Source organism: Falco biarmicus, chromosome 1 (genome assembly GCF_023638135.1).
Source record: "Falco biarmicus isolate bFalBia1 chromosome 1, bFalBia1.pri, whole genome shotgun sequence".
NCBI classification, from domain to species: Eukaryota; Metazoa; Chordata; class Aves; order Falconiformes; family Falconidae; genus Falco; species Falco biarmicus.
Genome location: NC_079288.1, coordinates 84,425,044 through 84,439,374, shown reverse-complemented (window position 1 = coordinate 84,439,374; position 14,331 = coordinate 84,425,044).

Below are 14,331 nucleotides of genomic sequence, written 5' to 3'. Positions count from 1 at the left end.
AGCTACACTCTTTTCCTACTTATAAGATTTGAAAACAAGAGGAAAAACCAAACAAGCAAGCAAGCAGACTATAAATGGTGTACAGACTTCTAGACAGGCCATTCAAATGGATCAAAAATGGGTTAAGGAAAATGTCCCACTGGCTCCATTGGCCAGGAGAACTGCTCAGCAAGCCAGAGAATCTCGGAACATGTGTACCCATGGCACAAAACCAAGAAGCAAATAATCAATTGGGTGCTTTATCAACACAGTATTCAATTAAATTTCAATTAAAAAGGAAAATAATGCAGCAGTCATTAGCTAAGCAGTGGCCAGGTCCTTGCACGAAATGTCAAGATACCCTTGTCAATTTGCAAACTGTTTAGATAAGGATTAAATTCTCAAGACTGCACGCTCTTCAGGAGGCCACTGCAGGCATTCCTAATGGACTCTCTGCCCTAGCCTTAGAAACCCTTCCAGTTTCTTGTTTATCAAAGTTAATACCTCTCTTTTGAAAGATGATTCAATAAAGCATTTCTGAATGGGGGAAAAAAAATCCAAAGTAAAAACGAGACATTATCAGGAACATGTGATTGCAAAACAACAATAATTATGTCTTTATCATGCTAGAAGTCAAATTATTTCTCCATGGAAATTATTTTGAAGATGACAGCTTGATAGGAAGTGCCACCAGTCCAACATCCACAGTTTATTTACCACTCCAACAACCAAGCTCTAAAGAAGCAATTTCTCTCTGTTTCTCAGTTTACCTTCTTTTAGTGCGTAAGGCATAAGACAAAACCAAGCAGCTGAATGAATGATGTTATTTTGTTTGATTTAGGGTTAGAATTAGTAGATTTCTTAATCCCAGGCTCTGATAACTGACCTGTACCTCTCATGGTACTATTGTTCCATGCAAGGACCGTTTTGCCTTCCATAGTGACAGTAGTAGTCCCACCAGAGCAGCAGAAGTTGAAAACTGATTTCATTTTATGACAAAAGGCACATAGAAACATGGAGGTACTATATGCTATATTATGTGTGGAAAAAAAAACCAACAGAGAAGAGATATTCCAGTCACTGGAGAGATAAAAAACATAGAAATAAAACAGATTTTTAGCTCAGTCTCATAGATGGAGTTAGGCTTTCCATCAGGTAGCACAGCTTCTGGCCTTTGGCAGATGTTGGCCTCTCACATCCCGACGTTTACAGTACTACGGCTGGTAGCAGTCCTTGGAGTGCTGCAGATGTAAGCTTGCATTGCATATGTGCTTCTTTCTCAATTGTAATGTAGTTTAAAATCTATTTCATTTTACTTTTTCAAACTCACCTTGTAAAAAAAAGTGTTAGGAAGCAATTCTGAGTCAAGTATGCTTTTTGCATGAATAGCAGCATGCTGTTATTCCTGTATTTAGAACCATGCCCATATACACTTACAAAAAATTGCTGTTACGTGTGTTTTTCTTGACTATGCTTTCTGAATTGTTCTGTTGAGAGCTGAAAGGATGCCACAGTTACTTGGATTTTTGTGTTAGCTTTTTTCTTACATATCCTTTTGTACCTAGACCAGATACACTTTTCTCTATATATTTCTTAGTCTTCCTTTTCATGGCTGTCACTACCTTTTTACTTGCAAAGGGACGTCTCTCCCCAGCTGTGTTTTCTCTTCTTTCATCACTTTCCTTGTGTGATTACAATCCACTGATGTCTTTGCCATATTGCCCTGTGTCAGCAAACTAGGACATATTAGAGGCTGTTGAATGTACAGAATGTATACCCAAGGTTACTGTGTGTTTTGGTATGTAACATTCCTCCATTCCATGTGGGTTACAATTATTATGGGCTTATGGCTTTTAGTCAGTACACAAATCAGGCCCTTTTTTTATAGCTGCAGGTAAAACCTACAGGCTACCTACTGATTTTTCCATGCCTCACTGCCGAGTTTGATTTTTTTCCCCTATATTATTCAGGAATTGAGGAGCACTGTGCCTCACTGAAGCTACAGAAGTAAATATAAATAGATTCACATGGCTTCAGGGATAGGTACTTCCATGGTTTTGGGGAGCAACATTTTTTTAAAACAAGCACAGAGGCCAGAACAGAGCTATTGCATCACATTAGAAAGACAAGAGACCAGCAAAATAATGGAGCAGGATTTCCACTTGAAGAAGTGAGATTTTTCCCTACCGAACACAAACATCACTATTGGCAGTGCAGGCAAACTCCCTGGAGGGCTGCCTTTTCACTGTACTACAGCTGGACATATATCTGGTTTTAATTATTATTTTGCTTTAACATTTGTCACACTGAAAAATGCAAATTGGGATTGACTAATACCACCTGGGTGGTAAATCAAGCTAAAAGAATAAAATATAAAAGCAATCAAACCTACCAGTTCAAATCTATACATAGTAATAAAATTTAGGGCAGAAAAATAATTTAAAAAATTCCACATTTTTCTAACTCAGAATGATATTTTATTTCAGAATTTATCATGTAGAACAACTTGAAATATCTGAAGAATAGCTGGAAAATTAACTTTTTTGTTAAATAGGTTTTCACTTGTTTGCAAGCAAAGAACAAAGCCAGAGATTTGCACAGCATATATGAAAGTTGCACCCTGGGCCTGAGGAATGCCAGTGGATAGCTGTCTAAGACAGTTCACAGCTATCTACAGCATGCCATATTTCCTCTGTGGAAGACATCTGCCCTATTCAAAATGAAATTTGCCCCTAAAAATAGCTGTATCGGATCAGTTCACCTCTCCATTTTGCTCAGGATCCTGTCTTTGACCATGGCTGTTAGTGGATGCCTAAAAAAGACTAAAAGAACATAACAAGTGTAGTAATACTTCGCCAGAGCATGTTCCCAACTTTCAGGCATCTGCATATCAGGGATTTTGGAACTCAGAAGATCTGTCAGAAGCAGAGATAGGTTTTTTCTTGCATTGATCGCTACATTAGCTTCTTAAGTCTATGTGACTATTTCATATCACGAAAATTCCGTGACAAGAAATTCGACAGGATGACCAAAATGCCATGTTGTCACATTTTTTCATTTTCAGCCAGACAGTTTCTCATCTCACTACATGAGCCTGCCTTAGTGTATAGGGGAAAACGTGGATAATTTTTTCCTACTTATTTTCTTTTCTCCTTCCATTGACACAATAGGCTAAGTGTCAGAAACAATGTACAAAACCAGAAATGCAGAACAGCAGGTCTTTTCTCATCATTGTGGCCACTTCATTTGATAAACTTATAATTCTTGAATCTTATGAACCACAGATTAAGTAACATTAGGTACGAGTCTGAAGATTGGGATGTTCATGTAGCTTAACTGAGGGAAGAGAAGGTGAGCTGGTGATACAGAAGGGAAGAAAGAGAAGACAGAGAGGGGCAGTAAAAGGACTGAAACCTAGAAAACACATTTTGCAATTGTCTGGTTCCTCACAGAGGAGAGCTGGTCCAAAACTCCCACTCTAAACTCTCCTGAACTTTGCGGAATTGTCAAACGCATGTGGCTTCAAACACAACAGTTCAGGCTCCCTTCTGTTACTATTCCCACCAACACTTGGCACAAAAATTACAGCCTTCTTCCAAGGATCCTGATGGTATTTTCTAATGCCAATTGTCCTGGACATTGCCCCTGCAGGGTGGGTATGACAGCACTAATTTATAATCAGGCAGTTAATTGTTACTTGCTTGACTTTGCTCAGCAAGATAACAGGGAGCTCAGAACAGATCCTGTAAACCTTGTTCACTGTCTAGACATACAGCCTCCTGTGGCTGTTATGGTGAAGAAGCAATAGCACTAAGGAAAGTTGGGAGTGGAGCTGTAAACACCATCTTTTATCTTTCCCTTAGATGGCAGTCAAAGAAATTCAGGATATTTCAGTATCTGACAACCGTACCGTGACTTTGCCAGAGCCCCACAGAGTTAATTGGTTTTTTATGTCTGGCCCCACACTTTTTCTTCTTGAAAAATATAAACAAGCTTTTTTCTCATCCTTCTCAAGGTCTTCTGTGCTTCTACATGCACTAGTGGGAGAGGGGGAGAGGGCACAATAACTGGGTATTCCTTATGGCAATAATTAGCCAATGACCAGAATTGCTTGGGTGCTCTCTGCCCCTGATGATCACTAGTGAGGATATGTAACAAGCTGTGACTGGCACAGGCCTAGGGCAAACATCTGAAAGTAAAAAAAAATGACTGCAGAGATGAGCTGGAATTATAGTCTGCAAACTGCTATTTAGTTTCTTTCCCCCTTTTTTTTTCCATATAGAAACGTGGGACACTTTTTTTGATCTTTTTTTAGTGGGACAGAATATATTGTTTTCAATTGACTTGATAACTACCACAGACACAGAATGACCTCAGCCTCTGACCCTGAAAGCATTTTTCAAGACTAACTTTCAGGAACATATGTTGGAAATCGGGAGGTATTATGAAGGAAGCAAGTAAGAGAACAGGAGTTCAGAACATAGGAGCAGATATGGTAATACATTTAATTTTTCATTTGTTTGTTTGTATGGGGGTTTTATTTCTTTATAAATGCTGAGAGATTTCACAGAAAGACCAGAAGAACTGAGTACTATTAATAGCTGCTGAGTACTGAGCATTTTTGAAGCTCAAATGGTCATTTACTTATTTAAATATAAGCTTAGAGATACAGCTTAGTGTGGTCCAAAGATGCTGCAGAATCTTATGTTTTGTTGTTCTTTGCAAGAGGGTTCCCTACTTAAAATCACCATGTGAAATGAATATTGATACTTATACACATAATTGCTTTAGCGTGTCCTATATCTTCTCCTTTCTGCCCTCTCCATGGCTGACCTAGAAAAACAGCTTACTATGGCTCCGATGTGTTGCCTGTTGTAGAGTACTAGAGAGCTGAAAATCCAGCTTCACACTTTACGGAAAAGGGAGGAAAGGATGCTAGGAATAATTGCAATTGGGTGTATAATTTGCCACATGCACACTTTTGCTTGAAACAATGGAAGAACTTAAACCCAAATTTATCCTGCATTTCCTGCCTCCTGGAGTGGTTGCCTACATGGCTGTGATCATCTCAGTCTTCCTTAACCATTTTTAAAGTGATGTGTTGGATCTTCTTTATGTCTTTCTTCCAAAGGATGGGGAGAGAGTTTCAGCTACAAATTTGAGCTAGTCCTTTACTCTCTTTTCTTGCACACACAAGTAATTTGACACGGCTCCCCTGCTGTGGCTATAGGGACTTAATGACTGGAGGGAAAGTTTTCTTCTTAGACCTAGAAATATAGGATAGGAGATAGGAAGGGATAGGCAACTGTGTCTAGCTTCTTACCACCGTAGGAACCTGTGTAATGGTAGTACATGAACTACCTGAAAGTGAAGGGCTCAGCTTGGGAAAAGAGGCCCAGGGAGTGTTTCTTAAAATCCAGAGATTCAGTAGGAGCATTCCCCACAGCACTTCTATTTCCATCATTCTGTCCTCTGCCACAGAGACTGACGATTTTCTGTCTCCTCAAACACCGTAACAAGCCAAATGCCATGAGGACAAAGGTCTTTGAACCTCAAAGCTTACAATTTGGCTGAGGAAGACAGCATGGGCGGAAAAGGTCAAACATACGACTAATGTCTTGGTCCCGATGTCCCTTTGGCTTTAGTGAGCTTCCAGCCAATTGTAACATATGGCCAAGCACAAGGACCCAGTCTTTGGAGACTGTATGCTTTGGGCATAGCCTTTCCTTTTCTAATCCTTTGAAAGGTTAGCAACACAGCTCAGGCCAGATATAAGAAATCATGCTGCAGAAGTACATCCTACCTGGATAAATCATTCTTTTCCCCTGTGTGACTTTTTTTTTTTTTTTTAAAAAAAAAAAGGTTTGCAATAAAGCAATCTCTCAGCATCTGTGCTATGGAAATTTCTTTTGACCTTGCTGAATGGCTCGGCTATCCATCATGTCAGAGCCAAGTTATCTGCAAGGTGAGCACTGGGGACTATCACCTCACCTACCTGCCCCAGTGACTGTAAAACACAGCAGGAAGCCGGCCTTAGCTATCCCCGTGACAGATACACTCTCTTCCCTGCTTAGGCTTTTCCCCTCACTTTTTTCTATTGTTTGTTCCTCACAGTTCAGTGGTGGAATGAAAGCAAGCATACGCACAAGGTCTTACTTACCTTTAGGTGAATCTCTGTAGCATCAATCTTGGCAGTAAATAAAATCTCAGCTCCATCACCTCTGTCTTTTCCTTGTTCTATTGCAACATACATTCTTGTTTCAGACCTGAAGAGAGGCTGAGTTGCTCTTTCCTACAAGCTTTTCCTCACCAGGATATTTGGCATCAACTTCAACTGTCAGGCAACAAAGGAATGGGTACATGACACTGACTTAATCCAGCATCTGTTGAAGTCTATGGCCACCTTTCTTTTAGATCAAGACCTAAATCCTTATTCCTAAAAGCAGCTTCAACACCTAATCCTTGGAGGAAAGAAGGGGGTGAGCCGAGTACAATAAAACTCTGGCATTTTTGTATTTGAAGGTCACATCAGCCTGACAGCAAAAACTCCCTGACCTGTGCAGTGGCTTTCCAAGGAAACTATGCTTCCAATGAAAAAGCATGAACGCCATCATGCTGGAGATTTAAACTGAGGCTGTACAAAGGTGGAAAATATACTAAGCTTAAGGGAAAATCTAGTAATGGTGGAGGGGTGACCTAACAGTCCCCTTTCTCCTGACGTAGTTACAATAGCCGTGATGTTTTTTGGCTGCAGTGAGTAAAGGACCCTTCTTTTGGTCTTAAGAAAACAGGTCTTCAGCCTACCTGGTTCAGGTAACGCCACCATGCCTATTGACTACACAAAACTGGAAATTCAGCTTGTAGCTGCAGGTGATTTCACACCAGTGCTTGCTGTAGGATGTCCTCAATGCAAAAAGCATCTAAAAATTTTTAAAGTGTTTCACATTACAACAAATTATATGCAATAAAACACATCTTTTCGTTGCTAGAACAGGAGATAGGCTGGCAGTGTTCCTTGCCCATCTAACCTTTGGTTCTGTTCAGTGTGCAAGGTCAACTCCCTTTGTGCCTGCTCAGAACCTCTGAGTTTGGCAGAAATTGTGCATGCATGCAGATATCTACAAAAGAGAGTTTGTTGGCAGGATGAGGACATTTTTGAATTATTCTGAAATAGACAATAGAGCCAGAATGAATAGCTTGACACATATTCTGTGTCTACGGGGGTGTGGGGGGGGTCGGGGGTGGGGTGTCATTGATCGGTTTTGGTTTAACATAGAAATCAAAAACATCTGAGGTCATTCTCCACATCCCTCTCATTATATACTGCAATATTATCCTTGCTCAAAACCCAGTAGATAGCCTAGCATTTTACCATAAAACCCTGGATTCTAGAGTCATGGTAATATACAAACTTCTCTGCCTTTCTTTTATAACTACATCTATAATCAGAGAGCTAGATAGCTAGATGACTTCTAGATTTCAAAGCTTCTAGGAAAAATATAAACCAGGAACACTAAAGCTTGAAAACCACAATAAGAAGTTCCTACTTTCCATAAACTACTTCACTAAATGTCATCCTTCCATGTTGTTACTGTCTCTTTTTAGTATTGCAATATTTAAGCTAAACTGATAATCTGTAAACAGCTGGAGTCAGAAGTATTAGAGCTGGTCTTGCCTGATGCGAGAGTTCACCAGTCTTTCAAGGCTGGCACTTAGAGTAGAAGTAATCTCATTTAATAAAATTTATGTAGGTAAGATGTCCACTAAAAGCAGTCATTTAAGTTGTCATCCCAACTATTTTAGACTTTCAGCTCTGTTAGGTTAACTGCATTCTGCAAACCTGTTGTTGTCCTTTGAGTTAAGCCAGTGTTTAAACAAGCTGCTTACACTAGGCACTCACATTTGTGTGCATGGATGATTTCCATCTATAGAGTATGACTGCACTGTAGAGTAATGTAAAAATAATTTCATAATGTAAAAACAGCTTCCAAAAAATGAGTTCTATCATTAACATTTTGGCTAATTGCATTTACTGAAGAGGTGGCATAAATTAGCCCATGCTCTGCTATGCGTGTTCCTACCCCAGGTATTCCAACCAGCCCAGCTCCCCTCCACAGAGCACTTACAAGAGCAAGGAGACCTGGAAACATATCCCGATCACTTCATCCTTGTGACTGGCACTTCTTCAGACAATAAGCACGTCACTTCTATCTCCCGGATCCATGGGGAAGAGTGGGCTAGAGGTACCTGCCCCAGTGCATCCATACAGTGCCTGGGTCTGCGTGTAGGCTACATACCTACAAGTCAACCCTTCGTCCTTGTTCCCCAGAGAACACGGATGCCTGCAATAGTGCTACAGATGCTGGAAGTGCAAGAAAGAACTTCTCAATCAAATATTTCAGGAGAAAGATTTTTTATTTTTTCATTAAAGGTAAAGTTCATTAATGCTTTATATCGGTCTCTATATTGCCTTTTAATATGTGATACTTCCTTATAGGTTAAGAAAAAAAGAAGAGACAGTTGACCTCTCCTGTGACATCTAACCAAAGTAAGTGCAGCTGGTTAGATGAGTATTTAATGGGGATGTGAAGACTTAGATACAGGGATCAACCGCTTGCTTTGCATTTGTGCTGTGTGTAAAACATTGGATTCTTAATCCATGACTGATTCCAGGTAGTATTACAGTAACATACGTAGTCAGAGTGTGTCACCCCCTATATAAAATAATTTAACATGGTTCATGGAAATGAGGCACTGCCTGAAAAATATGTCAGGTTTCTTACCATCTCTGGTGCTGGATCAGGGAAGTCAGTTCTCTCTGCCTTGGTTTTGGTTTTGACATTTACTTCTGCTGGAAAGCGACTTTAGCTCTCTGTTAGAAAAAAATATGATGTAAATCTGATCCAGATAATCTTAAAACTTGGAAGAAACAGCCTACTAATAAAAGCTTATTAAATGTAGCTTCCTACAGTAGCGCTGAGGACTCTTCTAACACAATTAAAACCAGACCTGTAGCCAAATGCCAGAAGCCTCTTTTCTGTTTGTCCTTTCTCAGAAGTGACTCATCCTCTCAGCCTAGCCCAGGAGTGTGTGCTAAAATGCAGCTCCTCCATTATTCAGATGACATTAATTGAGGACTTTCTGCTTTGCTAACAAAGGAGGTGATAAATGTCTCTCCCTTTTCCTTTAAAATCTTAACCTCCTACAGTTGCTTCAGTGTGTTTGAGTAGATATAATAAGCAGATTGAAGAAATTAATTAATTATGTGTGTTAACTTTTCACTTTTACACTTCGTTGAACCTTTTTGTTCCTTGGCCCTGCCTTTTGTAAAATTGAAGCTGTCTCCCAGGGTGTATGGCTTTTAACGTGACTGTATACTGTATTTAATTGCTATAGCCCATCAAGCATGTGGAACATTTTAACAAGGAGTTTTTAATGAATCCCTGGGAAGAAAATACACTCAAAAACAATACTTCAGTACATAAGTACTTAAATACACTGCAGCAATAAAAATACAACAAATGGCAAAGATTTTCTTTGCCTCTCTATGTTTTAAACTTTAACCACAGACGAGGTTGCAGTCATTCTCTGAGAAACAGATTTGATTAAAGGTTTCTTTCTGCAAGGCTACAAATTAATTATTTCAGACTGTTTGATGATTTTCTAGAAAGATGTGTTAAACTGCTGGTAATTTGAACACCAGTAAGCAGTTTGCATACTCCTTGCATCTTTTCAGTAAATGCCATCATCTATTCTGTATTGCCCTTGGCTTCTCACACTTGTGTCAGAAGGAAACGAGATTTTTAACACAGGCAACATATTCGGTACAAAGTGGAGAGGGGAAGAATTTCCCTCAGGACTTAATCCCAGTAAAGGTTTGGGCACTGTGCAGTTGGCACTAGTCACTTGTCTTTCTGAATTATGCTATTCAAAACCATGGGCAGCTCTGTAACGTCTTCTTTTTCTACCATCAAACGAATGTCATGTGGCAACAAAACAAAACTAAAAAAGGGACAAAAAGGAAGATAAGGACATAAGGTTAAGACCCAGAGTTTCTACTTGTAGGCCTTATGGCTGCTTTTTATCAATCAAATATTTAAGTTACTACCACTACTTCTCTACAGCCTTGGCTAGAGTTTTCTAAGAATTACATGAGCTGATGTTTGCAAAGCAGCTTCCTTGTGAAAAACCTTGCCATTTTTATGGAGTATTGAGGGCTGCACATGAGTTCCTACTATAAAACAGGTATTTCCCTCTCTCCCAAACCCCCAGAGTTGCAGTAGCTCCAGGACTGATTGCAGAACCACCCCTGCCCTGGCTGATGCACCATCTCCCTCTCGTGGTTGCTTGCTCAGAGAGGTTGAAGAATCTGCTATAGATTCAGATAACAGGCTTCAAGCTTTTAAGACAAAAGAGTGAAGACTGATGGTTTCAGACACAGTGGCCAAAGTCACTTTTCTGCTGCTAATGATCTTGGGAGAAGAGTTATGTCTGAATTTCAGCCAGAGTTTTTTCTATGACTTTTAAGGTGAAATGGAAATCCCTAAACTAGGAATAGTTACAATCACCAAAGCCTAAAAAAAACTTTAATATTTTTAGAAGGTTCTTTCAACACTTTATCAGAGCCACACAGAAATCAGAACAGGAAGAAAAGTGCTAAGATCTATTAATACTTGAATTTAGAGCAAGGTTTAGGTCACTGAAACCACAGAGAATAAAAAAATAATACTAATTGACACTTCAGCTTCTAAAGAAAGGACAAAAAGGTAAACTGTCCTATAGAGTTATAAGGATCCTTGGCTCTAGGCGGTGTTTCTCAAGTCAGTTTAATTTAAAAATTATGTGCCACCAAGTTGAGCTGTGTGAGTTTTTGTCATGCACACATGCTGCTGTGTATTTACTAAATCTGGACTTTGATACAGTTTATGGGACAACACATATTCTCTGAAGATGGTTAAAACCAATCGTTATCAGGCTAAATCTCCACTCTGTCCTTGTGTTCTGTCTCTGTCAATAAATGATAGGGAATGGTTATATGGAAGCAAGGTCAGAAAATCATAAAATGCTGCCACCATTTCCATTTGGAGAAGTCTAGAATGAGAAATTGTCTGTTTTATGGTATTATCTAGTATATATTTCACTTCTGACTAAGCCAAGCAGTAATCCTGCAACCAGCTGGAATTTCTGCATATTACCAGACCTTGTGGCAGCAGGAAAAAAAATAAAGGGGAAAAAAACCCCAAAACCAAAAACAACTCCCACACTCAATCTTCCCTGTTGGTCATCAAGAAAGGACTGATTATGAGCAGACTGCAGAGACATCAGAACAGTTCTTTCCTGGTCCTAGTTAGTATTTCAACATTTATACAGCATGAATATTATGACAGCTCACTAAGCTGAGCTAGTTCAGACTACTAGAATAAACAGTGATCATCAAGGATGTTCTGGAAGGCGTGCATGAAAAAATTGGCATGAAAAAGGTTTAGTTTTCCTCTGACAATGTAGAAAACATTTGCCATCCCAGTTTGGAGAACTTGATTACAGATTTTTAGCTCTTTTTGGCTTAAGCCATTTAGCAAATTCAGTTTCAAATTTGAAGACAGCTTTGAGTTAGTCAGGACTGTAGTTTTAGGAAGATAGTTATTTGAACAATCCTGGCCACCACTCCGGCAAATTCTAAGGTTAATTTACTACACTTCAGACTTCCCAACTTTCCCCAAAGGTCTTTTACACTGACAAAATTTCTATGGCCAGAGTCACTGCAGACTGAGGATACAGTTCAACATCTATCTATTAATTCAATGGAAAAACTTACTTTCGTTCAGAAAGTACTCACTTGGGAACCTATTTGCCCTTATTTGTAACTAACAGTAATGTAGCTTGTATGGTTCTGATGCTGTAACTGCAGAAGGAACAGATTAATGTTCATCTATGCAAAGTATGCCAGTGAAAAGAGTAAGAATACCATCTGAAAAGGGAATTTATGGCATGGGAATTTATGGCATTTTTTTTTTTCTGTTTCACCTTTATTGCCAAACATCTGCAATTACATGAGTTAAGGTAACCTAAAGCTCCTTGTCAGGTTGCAGGTAAAGGATAACTACACCTATCCATCAGCTTGCCTCTCTTGCTGACTGTAGCCAGATATAGATGAAGTAAGGAAGCATAAATGTTTAACAAATTGCATTGCTTATTTCATTTATATAGCCTTGACCTTGGCTGTTTCCATAAAGCAGCTTCAGATACTACTAAAGGTACAGATGCTTGCATTTGTTTCTGCCACTGGCTTCGCTTTCAGTGCTGTGGCTACACTATGTTCAGTATTGCTTCCACTTCGACCTTATTTCCAAGAAATATCTTTTCAAGTGGAATCAAAGACATTCTGTTTGGATGACGCTTGTTGATTCAAGATGACATTGAACATATCCTTGCACAGATGCAAGTGGCATAAAGAAGATTGACCTTGAGGTGCTCTATACCAGTTTGCAACATAAAGGATTTGGTACCAAATAGAGGATTAAGTTAGCAAACGGTGTCTTCTTGTACAGGTAAAGTTGTAATGGGGAAAAGGGACAGGAATTAATCTGGTCCTGTGGAGATACCTGCAACTGTTTATTGCCTTTATAGTCCATAGAGAGAAAAAGTCAATGATACAGTGTGATTCAGCTGGTCTGTTCTAGCTGATTCTTTTAGTGTGAGATGAAGTGCCTATTTTTCTCAAGGGTTTGTAATAATAATACAGTAACTATCTTCAGCACAGACATAAAAATCTACATGCATATATATTTGTCAAATATATTTGGTCAAATTAATTGTGGTGCTGCTGTTTTCCAAGGACCACTCATAATGCACATACAGGGGTTAGGTTTCTAACTGAGCACCTTCCATGGCTATTTTGATATTCCTCTGTCTTTCCATTGATTCCCTAGGAACAATTCGAGGCTTGTAATAAAGTAGCGCAAATATCTACATGCAGTGTCCTTACCTGTAAGTCAATTTTTTTTTCCAGTTCCCAGTCATTGTAGGATGTTACCCAGAAGAACATCAATCACTCTCCAAAGATCAGCTTGCCTTATTAGACAGGTCTCCTACCACCATTCATTTAATTTTTATTTCTTCTATATGTGCTTTATCATATCTTTCCATTAGGTGTAGCAACTGTTCATGTCACACAGCACAGCTTTGTGGTCTTGGATGTTGAAAAGTGTGACACAGCAAGAACTCCAAGTGAATCAAAACTATTAAAAATAAACTCAGTTCTGGAGCATGATTTTTCTTGAAAATGTTAAAGATTATTCTGACATTTTCAGAACATCACAATTTAACAAAGTTATCTTTACTGGTGGAACAAAATCAAAGTGCTAGGGGAACTGACACATGATATAACATTAGGAGGCCTGGAGCAGGCAGGGGAGATATGGATAGAAAAATACTACAGAATTTACTGTGGATAGTGAAGTCAATGGAAAAACGGAGTTTCTTCTGTAGGAAGTTCTATTACTTTGACAGCTGGTTTTATCTTGAAACTTTTTTTTTTTTTTTTTTTTTTTTCATTTCAGAGAATAAGTTAAAAATTGTTTGGCTATATCCCAGGGTCTAACAATGTCATAAAAGGGAGCAACAGCAGTTTATCAGGGAAAGCACTGTGCAGTGGGAGAACAGAAGTGAAGGTGTGAAGTGTGGAAACTCCAGCATTATAATTCTCATAAAGTATGGCTCAGGTAGAGGAAAAGATTAAATATTGACTTGAAATGAATTTTTGGTTTTACATTTCTCATTCAAACATTTCAGTAAGAACTTATTTTTCCAGTGGAGAAAATATTTCACATGGTATTGTTTGGCCAGTCTACAGGCTTAGAGCAATATTTGTCCTCATTCTAACAATCTCAAAAAGTCTCATGTGAGTGCCAATGTGTGTTTGGTAATGTAGGGAGCAGTGTTATACACACCCTTTACATGATATGAAAACATACTGAAATCAGCCACTGACCCAACTTGTAGATTTAATTTGGAAGAAAACCACATGCCATAGGTGACCCTGAAAAGAAGGACACCACCTAACATTTACATTTTTGTGAATTAGTTGAGTATTGTCATCTTTGCTGCACAGACATTCAAAAAAGGTGGAAAGTTGGTTGGTGTACCTCCGTTACAAAACCTTTTGAGGAACAGGAGGCAATTATTTGATTTCCTTTCTTTGATGATGTCTATAGTTGAAAAAATGGGTGGCAAGGCTGAATACAAGTAGAGGGAAACCCCACCCTGTCTTTTACACAAAACTGAAATTTTCCTTTTCCAAGGAGAAAGCCAAATATTGTGTTATATGGACAGGGACTCTCAGTGTTTCCCACA